The sequence below is a fragment of the Eleutherodactylus coqui genome, chromosome 7, assembly GCF_035609145.1.
Source record: "Eleutherodactylus coqui strain aEleCoq1 chromosome 7, aEleCoq1.hap1, whole genome shotgun sequence".
Classification (NCBI taxonomy): Eukaryota; Metazoa; Chordata; class Amphibia; order Anura; family Eleutherodactylidae; genus Eleutherodactylus; species Eleutherodactylus coqui.
In genome coordinates this window covers 188,634,968-188,644,483 of record NC_089843.1, presented here as the reverse complement: position 1 = coordinate 188,644,483, position 9,516 = coordinate 188,634,968, and the positions used below count along the sequence as shown (strand labels likewise).

General features: G+C 44.8%; 1 protein-coding gene across 2 annotated transcripts in view; it reads left to right on the top strand.

Annotated features, from left to right (window-relative positions):
• The first annotated feature begins 6,612 nt into the window (after positions 1-6,612).
• The window catches only part of SH2D4A (SH2 domain containing 4A), a 116,503-nt gene continuing 113,599 nt past the window's right edge, over positions 6,613-9,516 (top strand). For both annotated transcript variants that reach the window (XM_066574142.1, XM_066574141.1), the window contains exon 1: positions 6,613-6,707. The gene's annotated coding sequence lies outside the window, so the exon portion shown is untranslated. The remainder of the gene's footprint in view (positions 6,708-9,516) is intronic.

Genomic DNA, 9,516 nt, shown 5'->3' with positions numbered 1-9,516 from the left:
AACGCTTAGTCGCAATTTAAAATCGGCGTATGACAATAAAGAGATGGTGATGGAGAAGCTGCTAAAGGAGGTAGAACTGGGTCGGATGGCGGGGCCGTTTCAGGAACCGCCATTCGAGAACTTGCGCGTTTCACCTTTGGGCTTGGTACCAGAGAAGGAACCGGGTAAGTTCCGGCTTATCCATCATTTATCCTACCCGACGGGCGAGTCAGTCAACGACGGGATTTCCAAGGAGCAAACAGCGGTATCGTATACTTCTTTCGATAGGGCTGTCTGCCTAGTACGGCAGGCCGGAAAGGGGGCTCTGTTGGCAAAAGCTGATATCGAGTCCGCTTTTCGACTATTACCGGTGCATCCAGACTGCTTTCACTTGTTGGGCTGCCGCCTGGATCGCTTATATTTTGTGGATATGTGCTTACCGATGGGGTGTTCCATCTCTTGTTATTACTTTGAAGTGTTCAGTTCATTTTTGGACTGGATGCTTCGATACGAGACGGGCATCCGATCGGTGTTACATTATCTGGATGATTTCCTCTTCGTCGGGCCATCAGATTCAGAGGTATGCGGGTTGTTATTGGCATCATTTCAGGATCTGATGGGTAAAGCGGGTGTACCGCTGTTGCGCGAGAAAACGGTTGGTCCGGTGACATGTCTTACATTTTTAGGCATTGAAATCGATACTATGGCAATGGTATTTCGTTTACCGGACGAGAAGGTAGCGCGGTTGCGACAAGAAGTTAAGTTGGCGGGCAGTTCTAAGAAAGTTACACTGCACCAGCTCCAAGTAATTATAGGCTTGTTAAATTTTGCGTGTCGGGTCATTCCGATGGGCCGCCCGTTTGCAAGGCGGCTGTCATTGGCGACAGTCGGGATAAAAGAGAAACACCACTTCGTCAGAGTGACAAGGGGTATGAAGGAGGACTTGCACACATGGCAAGTCTTTCTTCAAACGTTCAATGGTCAAGTGATTTGTCAAACTGCGGAAGTCGCAAACGAGGAGCTGGGACTGATGTCGGATGCATCGGGCTCCTGTGGTTTTGGAGTAATTTTGGAGGACAGTTGGTGCAGTGCACCATGGCCCAGAGAATGGTTCGAGAGACGGTGGGTGAAGAACATAACACTGCTGGAGATTTTTCCGCTAATGGTGGCGGTGGAGATCTGGGGGCCGGTTTTGGAAAACAGGAATATCTGCTTCTGGTCGGATAACCAGGCAGTAGTAACAGCGGTGAATAAGCAGACATCCAGATCTCCCTTGGTTTTGGCAGTTTTACGCCATTTGGTCTTGAGATGCCTACAGAATAATATTAAACTGAAGGCGAGACACGTACCCGGAGTAAACAATAACACGGCTGACGCTCTTTCTCGTTTCCAGATGGAGAGATTCAGGGAACTCCACCCGACAGCGGATGTCAAAGGGGTATGTTGCCCGGCGATCTTATGGGAAATAGTAGAAGAGAGCTCACGACTCTGATTCGCAACTCCGTTGCGGAATCGACGTGGAAGCGATATAATGCAATATGGGAAAGATGGTTGATGGCAGCAGGGGGACAATTCCCTGATGGAGCGCGGGCGAGAGCGGTGACGTTAGACATTATGGCGGAGCTGCGGCGTCGGGGCGCATCGGCGAGCTCGGCGCGCAAGCACTTGTCGGCCATTGCGTTTTTGTTGCGCCTGCACGGACGGCGCGATGTGACAAAGGATTTTGTCTTCGGACAGATACTTAAAGGTTGGAAAAAAGAAAGGTCGTCAAGAGACGACAGGCGGCCGATAACTTTCGAACTGTTAAATGCGATGCTGAACGTTTTGGGAGCAGTGTGCAAAGACGAAAGCGAGGTGCTGCTCTTTCGGGTTGCGTTTTCGTTAGCGTTTTTCGCAGCATTGAGACTGAGCGAAATAGTGGCTCCCAGCTGTAGGAAGCTGGGGGGGTTGCGTTTCGAGGATGTGTTGTGCAGTGAGTCGGATATAAAGTTATGCATCAAAAAGTCCAAGACTGATGTGTATGGCGCAGGCGAGTGGCTGCGCTTGACAGCGTTGGGGACAGCTGCGTGTCCTGTGGCGTTGCTGAAACAGTTTTTGGCGCGGCACAGCGGAAAAGGACAACTGTTGGCGCATGCATCAGGAGCCCCACTAATTAAGTTTCAATTTGGGGCGGTGATGCGCACATGCTTGAAGAGATTAGGTTTCGAGCCCAGCGAGTTTGGCACGCATTCTTTCAGGATTGGCGCAGCAATGTCAGCGTTCGCTTGCGGATTAAGAGGAGACGAGGTGAAGCGGGTTGGACGCTGGAGGTCGGAGGCGTACAAGTCGTACGTCCGACCAAACTTGAGAGTGTTATAGTTAAAGTTACATTGTGGTGTGCCGTTTATGTGTTTATTTTGCAGGTTCGGAGTGGACGGTTTGGGTGGTGGGCCACTCTTTCATTCATTGGGCAGAGAAAAGAGCGGGGACCCGGCCCATTGACAGGAACCTGGGCCTGAAAAAGGTCCAGGTGAAATGGCACGGGGTAAGAGGTCTGCAATGGGCCAGGCTGCTACAAGAAATATTGTGTGTCAGCAGATGGTCCCAGGGGAAAGTGATATTGGTAATTCATGCGGAGGATATGTTGAGGTTCAAGAAATTTTTTGAGGAGACTATTATAGTATGGTCCGACATAGTTGCCAGGAGAGTGTGGAAAGAAGCAAGGGACATGGAGGCTATCGACAGGGTAAGGAAAGGGTAAATTTTAAAATTTCTAAATTCGTTAAGGCAATAGGAGGGGTAGCCATTAGGCACTGGGAGCTGGAGAAAAAGGTGCCAGGTATGTGGAGGAAGGATGGTGTCCATTTAAGTGATATAGGTATGGATACATTCCTATCGGGGTTGCAGGACGGGGTGGAGGCGGCTCTGTCGCTGGCATGTGGGGGGCGGATGGCAGCGTAAGCAGGCTGCATCCTTCATGGCGGTTTAGCGGTATTTCCATGCCAGCTGGAAGATTGAGGGTGCGTACAGGCCGTAACGGGCTTTCTCACGCCTCGAAAGGTTTAGAGCATTAGATGTTAGGAACAGGCGATAGACATGGAAAGAAGGAAATAAGTTGATGTTATATACTAATATTAAATAAGCTGTGGCCTTCCCACATAATTTATGCCAGCATAGAGTGAAATACATGTCTTTTAAAGAATTTTGGTTAATAAAGAAGTTTTTGTTACTAAGAAGTGGTCACGTGTTTTATTGGAAGGGAGCGGGAAGTATGGGGAGTCCCCCCAGTCTAGATAGCTACAAAGCAGGTAGCGTAGGAGCGAGGGACTGGGGGGCGGGAGATTAGGACAGGAAAGGGTTAAGCGACCGGAGGAGGTGGGAGGAGTTAATACAGGAAGAAGAGAGAGGGAGAAGGAGAGTGTGCCATTCCACGTGGAGTAAGAGAAGAAGGAAGACGCCCACCCGCCCGCCCTCTGAGCTGAGGGGGGAATGGGAAGGGGTTTTCCTGGTTGAGAGGTGTTAAGTTGTCACAGCAGTAGGCGGTTTAGCGGTATTTCCATGCCAGCTGGAAGATTGAGGGTGCGTACAGGCCGTAACGGGCTTTCTCACGCCTCGAAAGGTTTAGAGCATTAGATGTTAGGAACAGGCGATAGGCATGGAAAGAAGGAAATAAGTTGATGTTATATACTAATATTAAATAAGCTGTGGCCTTCCCACATAATTTATGCCAGCATAGAGTGAAATACATGTCTTTTAAAGAATTTTGGTTAATAAAGAAGTTTTTGTTACTAAGAAGTGGTCACGTGTTTTATTGGAAGGGAGCGGGAAGTATGGGGAGTCCCCCCAGTCTTTCTTTTTTTGAGCATAGTATCACGCAAGAATCCTGACAGTGAAAATGAAACATTGGAAATCAATAATTTTGTCGCGTCCCATTTTGCGACCATGATTTTCACGGCCGCCAGACGGGACAAAGTCACAGACAGCAGAAGAAGCCTTTAAACCCTTTTGCAGTTTATGCGACTGCAGAATATAAAAGCCAGATCTGTATATTTCACCAGAACGCTGTTAGTGTCCAAATTTCACTTGTTTTTTCCCTTTGCACACAGAACCCAAGACAACATGGCCAGTTTTGTGAGGCAGGAGGAGGAGAATGGAATGGCATCGACAGCTGTCAAGGGGACCACTAGCCTAGCAGAAGGGACTTCAGCGCAAGCTGAGAAGACTATTAGCAGTCACATCAGCCCTGAAGGAGCCGGGGAGTTAGAAGAGCTAAAGCCACCCCCACAGCGAAGGATGCGTCCTCGGTTGCCCCTGACTTAATGCTGCAAGCCAACATTGCCTTACAGTGTGGCAAAGTCATTTTTGGCTCCTGAAGATCCAGAGGAACCTTTACAGATGCACGGTGGCATGCTTGGCACTGTTCAGTTGTATGACAGTCCTCACCACCACCACCTCCTCAAATTGCTGGTAGCTATCAGCACCACCAACAATTCAACACTTTTCAACCAGTATTATTATGCAAATCCCATTTTCCAGGCACAGCAGCAAGGGTGTCCACGGTCCAGCCAAGATGCAGTACAGGAATAGCAGCCTCCTGATTCTGCATCGAGGTTCACAAACCTGTGGGGTAGAGTTGGCATGGACGTTAATGCTATTTATGACTAAAAAAGTTTTATTTTTTTTTAATTATTGCAAATTATATATATATATATTTTAAATAGAATAATTTTTGTTGAACTGTTTGCTGTGTTGCATCGTTTTTTCACAAAAGACTTGAGACATTTTTTTTAAGCACTTTAATTTGTGTAGTGTAATTTAAAAGGGTAATGAGGTATTGGTTTATAATGTGACCAAATTATGCAAAGACAAAAAGTAATGTAAAAAGGTATAAGATTTTAGATAATCTTCGGATATCTAGGCCTCATTAAACACATACACAGAGCTGCATGGGAACACCATCACTTCCATGTTGGCGAAGACCGAAGACGAGGAAGCGTATGGGGTGTGGATGTAAAGGAGTGAGCACCATCCAGAGAGAGAGAGCACACCAAATCTTAAGTGCTATTGAACCAGGTACCTATTCACATTACAGCAGCTATTTTTCATGTGTGGCCATCTGCCAATGGACAACCGCACATAAGTACGTGATTTTCACACTCACGCAGAGAATATGCAGGGTGCATTTAAACTAAGTCTTTTTCTGAGTAATTTTGTCTTGCCTCCCAACCTCTGAGCTTCTACCTTTTAACTGCTGCCGTAAATGTACCTATAACTACCTGTTTTTGCAAAGTTAAACTAAGTAAAGTTTTACTGGGCCTCAACCGTTCCTGAGGACCCGAGGTATGGTACACTTGTCCAGTGTTTTATTAATCCACCATGTATGATTGCTGGTGTATGGAACAGTGGCGTCATGAACTGACAACTACTAGCCCCCCTCCTCCTAAGGACTACTGACCCTATCCTATGTTGCGGTAACTCCCTCCGGGACCAGGAGTTAGTGAGTGCCACCGTGACAGGTCCATGCACTACACCCTCCCAGCTCCAGCCGTATGCTTGGATTGCCAGTCATTTCCCTGCAATATCCTAAGCAGGGGTGTTACTACTATTGGTGTTTGCCTCAGCAGGGCACTGCAGTTACTTCTGGTCTCACGAACGGCACACCACATGAAACACCCCACCCTGATTTAAAAGGCTATTTAGCCTAATGAGGTCCAAATGTTCTCTATTCTTCACGGAATTATGCAGCATATTGTGCATTTGTGTACCTCCTACAGACTTCTATGGGGCCCTTTGGTGCACTAATATGCAGAAAGATAGAGCAGGTACTATTTTTTAAAAGGCTACCAAAATACGTGTAAAAAAATCGTTAATGAGAAGGAACTCATTGACATCAATGGGTTCTATTCTCTGCGTATTGCATGCCCTAATTCTGCCTTGCGTGGCAGAAAATAGAGAATAGAACCCGTTGTTTTCAATGCATTTGTTCTGATTTCCTTTTTGATGGGTGTTTGAGAAGAAAATGGGACGCGCTCTATTTTCCTGCATATTTGCGCTCCCATGAGCCCCATAGAAGTCTATAGGGTAAGAGGTGCAAGTGTGCACGCAATACACAAGGGGATGCACAACACGCTGCACAAAAAAGCAGGGAAAAAACACATCTGGACATCATTAAGCTAAATAACCTTTTAAGTCTGGGCGCAGGTTATATTGGACGCACATATAAACAGGCCCTGTGCGCGCAAAAATGTACTGCACTATACACAGACATGCATGTAAATCAACCTTGTTCACTGTACAAATACGTTTGCGCTGTAACAAGCGAATTTGCACATACGCTCGTCTGAAGAAGCCCTTAGTGGTGTGAAAGCTCTTCATGCTACCAGAAGTGTACAATATCTAGGTACATCTGGCACCAAAAAGGGTGAATGTAGTAAAAATGTATGTTTTTCTTTATGTAATATTTCATGTTTATGATGCACTTTGTATGTATTATACAGTAGACTCAATGGATTAGACAACATTGTAATACCACTGCTATACACCAGGGGGTGCTTAGGACTAAAAATGAACATAAGAATTCCAGTGCATTGTTAGCTGGTTCTATCCTGGTATTTTGGGTGGAGATATGTAAATACTAGGTATTCATGCCCAGCCCAGCAAGTTCAATGACAGGATTTGTGAGTACTTCCGTAAGTACAGAGATTGAATTGTCAGTTACAGAATTCTCGCACATAACAAAGAACAGTCTGGTAAGTACAACATGTTAACTGTTCTATTTGTTCTCAGTTTTTCTAAGAACGCTTGATCTATGTAAGAACTTTTTAACTCCTTTTGATTATGGGACAGTTGCTTTGTCCATAGTAGTGTAACATCTCCACTTGCCCAGGTAAGTTCGCTCCTACTTGATGTATGTCATCTGTCAGTGCATGTCTAGAAGTATCGTCAGTGTAACATAAGCATCCAGGCAATAAGTGTCTCATACAGTTAATGTCATTTAGAGCTTCTGCTCTTTTTTACTTTTATCTGAGCAGTTGGGTTATCTTGGCTTCTATCCTAAGTTAGTATGCGATTCTGTGAAAGTCAACTCAATTCCCCTTGCCTATTCTTATGATACGTCTCATTCTGAACCTCTGCCAATGTAATACTGGAATTCTTCTGTTTGTGCTTGAGATTCAGGTTAATGAAGGGCGTAACTAACAGAAAAGTATGTGACTTGAACAAACTATTCAAATTCTCTACATTCTCGTCTTTGTGCAAGTACTGTAAACGTCGAGGGTCTCCCTAGAAACATTGGTACAATTGTGCTGTACAGCAATACTTTCTAGGCTGTTGTTGTAAGATACATTCAAGATCCACTTCATAGATACGCCTGATAATGTACATGCTGGCAAGAGTGAAAGTGGCGCTGGGTGGATGTCTGCTGGTGACTTCTATGGCAAGAAGATAAAAGTAGCTCACAGTTTGTAAAAGGAGACATACAGGGGGTGGACAAAAATATGGAAACACTGCACGAAATGCATGCATAGGTTTCTACATGTTTTATTGAAATATGATTTATAATCCCCTGTAATGTAAGTGGAGGTAATATGACATAGATGCTGCTGGGCAGAAGTGAATATCTGCCTGAGCAACAAGGTTCCATTGGTCAGGGGTTTGAGTGACTCAGCTGCTGTTACCAGCTAGTTACCAAAACCACCAAGAGCAGCGCAAGAGGTGAAGTAAACACAAATTTGTCAGGAAAGCGCTCAGCCAAGCAGGGGTCCAAAGGGCAGATAGATCAGTGCTAATGATTAAAATCTCATGCATTTCGTAGGTGTTTCCATATTTCTATTCACTCCGTGTATACTGTATTTACAGGAACCTACTATTTAGGAAAATAACTAAGGGCCTTTTACATGGGACGATAAATCATTCAGATTCCTGCGTCCAGCGGGAATCTGAACAATTATCTTTCCTTGTAAATGCATGCCCTGACTGATAGACTAATAATAATTTTTTTGCTTCTCACTTGTCGTTCAGTTTCTGCATGCAGATAATTGAACAATGGATCATCCCGTGTAAACAGGCAGTTGTTCATCTATGAACGACTACCTGTTTACTGTGAATAGAAGCAGATGGGCCGGAACGATCTCTGGCTCGCTTCGCCTGAATTCACTAGTGATGCTCGCTCCTGTGTAAAAGCAAGGAATAATCATCACTGGGACAACCTGTTGGGCACCTGCGCCCAACAGGTTGTCCCGTGTGGAAGGACCCTAAGACACAATTAGTTTTCAATGATGGCATTTAGACATAGGGAAACACACCTCCTTGAAAAAGAGAGATTTGGGAACAAATTTTCCTAGGAACACATGATATATTGAGAGGCTTTTAGGTCCTTTTACACAGGCTAACTTTCGGGCCTGAACATTCCTACAAAGACTCGTTTGCCCAAGAATCAGGCCATGTAAAAGGCTAAGGGATTTGCCAACATACAAGGAAATGTTTGTTCATCTGCTCATCGTGGTGTTTAGGTGAGCATAAAATGCTAGCTAGTTGGTTGTACCTCTCCGCAGCCGATCAATGACCGCCAGGGGCGTAGCTAATGGCTCATGGGCCCGGGTGCAAAAGTTTATTCTCTTAACCCCTTAACGCAAAAGTGTAACTTGAAGCTCCTGGGCCCCAATGCAAAACCTGTAACAGGGCCCCCAACTATAAAGCTTTATTCATAATACTGGGCTCCCTATATGGAGAAGAGAGGCCTTATGGGCCACCTAAGGCTCCTGGGCACCGGGTGCAACCGCATCCCCTGCCCTGCATTCCCGATAGTTACGCCAGCGATGACTGCTGTATGGAGAGGAACAATCATCTTAACGATCAATTGTCCCCATGGAACTGATAATGTGCCCGTGTACACAGTGGTAGCAAGCACTGACTGACATGCTCTCTATTGGTTGTTTGTACTGGTAGATTATATATTATTATAAATAGATCTTTAGAAAAAGTCCTTCCCGTTTGAAAAAATGCACTCACCAAGTACATTATTAACAATGTTGAACCTTTATTTTAGTGATACAATAAAGTTGTGAAAAATTACTTCTGCATGCGAGGCAGATTTTCAAATTTATTGAGATATGGTCAAAAGAGTATAAAAAAAAAAGAATTTGGCAGGTCAGAGTGCATCACATTTACTATTACTTAGTGCCTAAGTATCAATGCATCACTCAACCTATTGACTTAAGATGTCAATTTGTTTTACAGAGGGTTTACAGATAAAAAAACGTGTTTGGACATTTGCGTTAAATGTTTTTCCTAGTTTTACCTCATAAAACCAGACAGGGATATTTAGCCATGTCATAAGGCTCACTAGGTGGGTCCAAACTGTACAATAAAGCGGACTGAACTTCTAGATCTGGATACTTTCCATACATGTGGCTCTTTCACTGATTCCTTTACATATTTAATGTACAGATAAAATTTAAGTAATAAAGAATACAATATTTAAACTTACATATATGTTACGTGTGCTGCTGAGACATGTTGTTCTATTGTGATTCCAGCAGCACAGCACTCTCAGGGTTA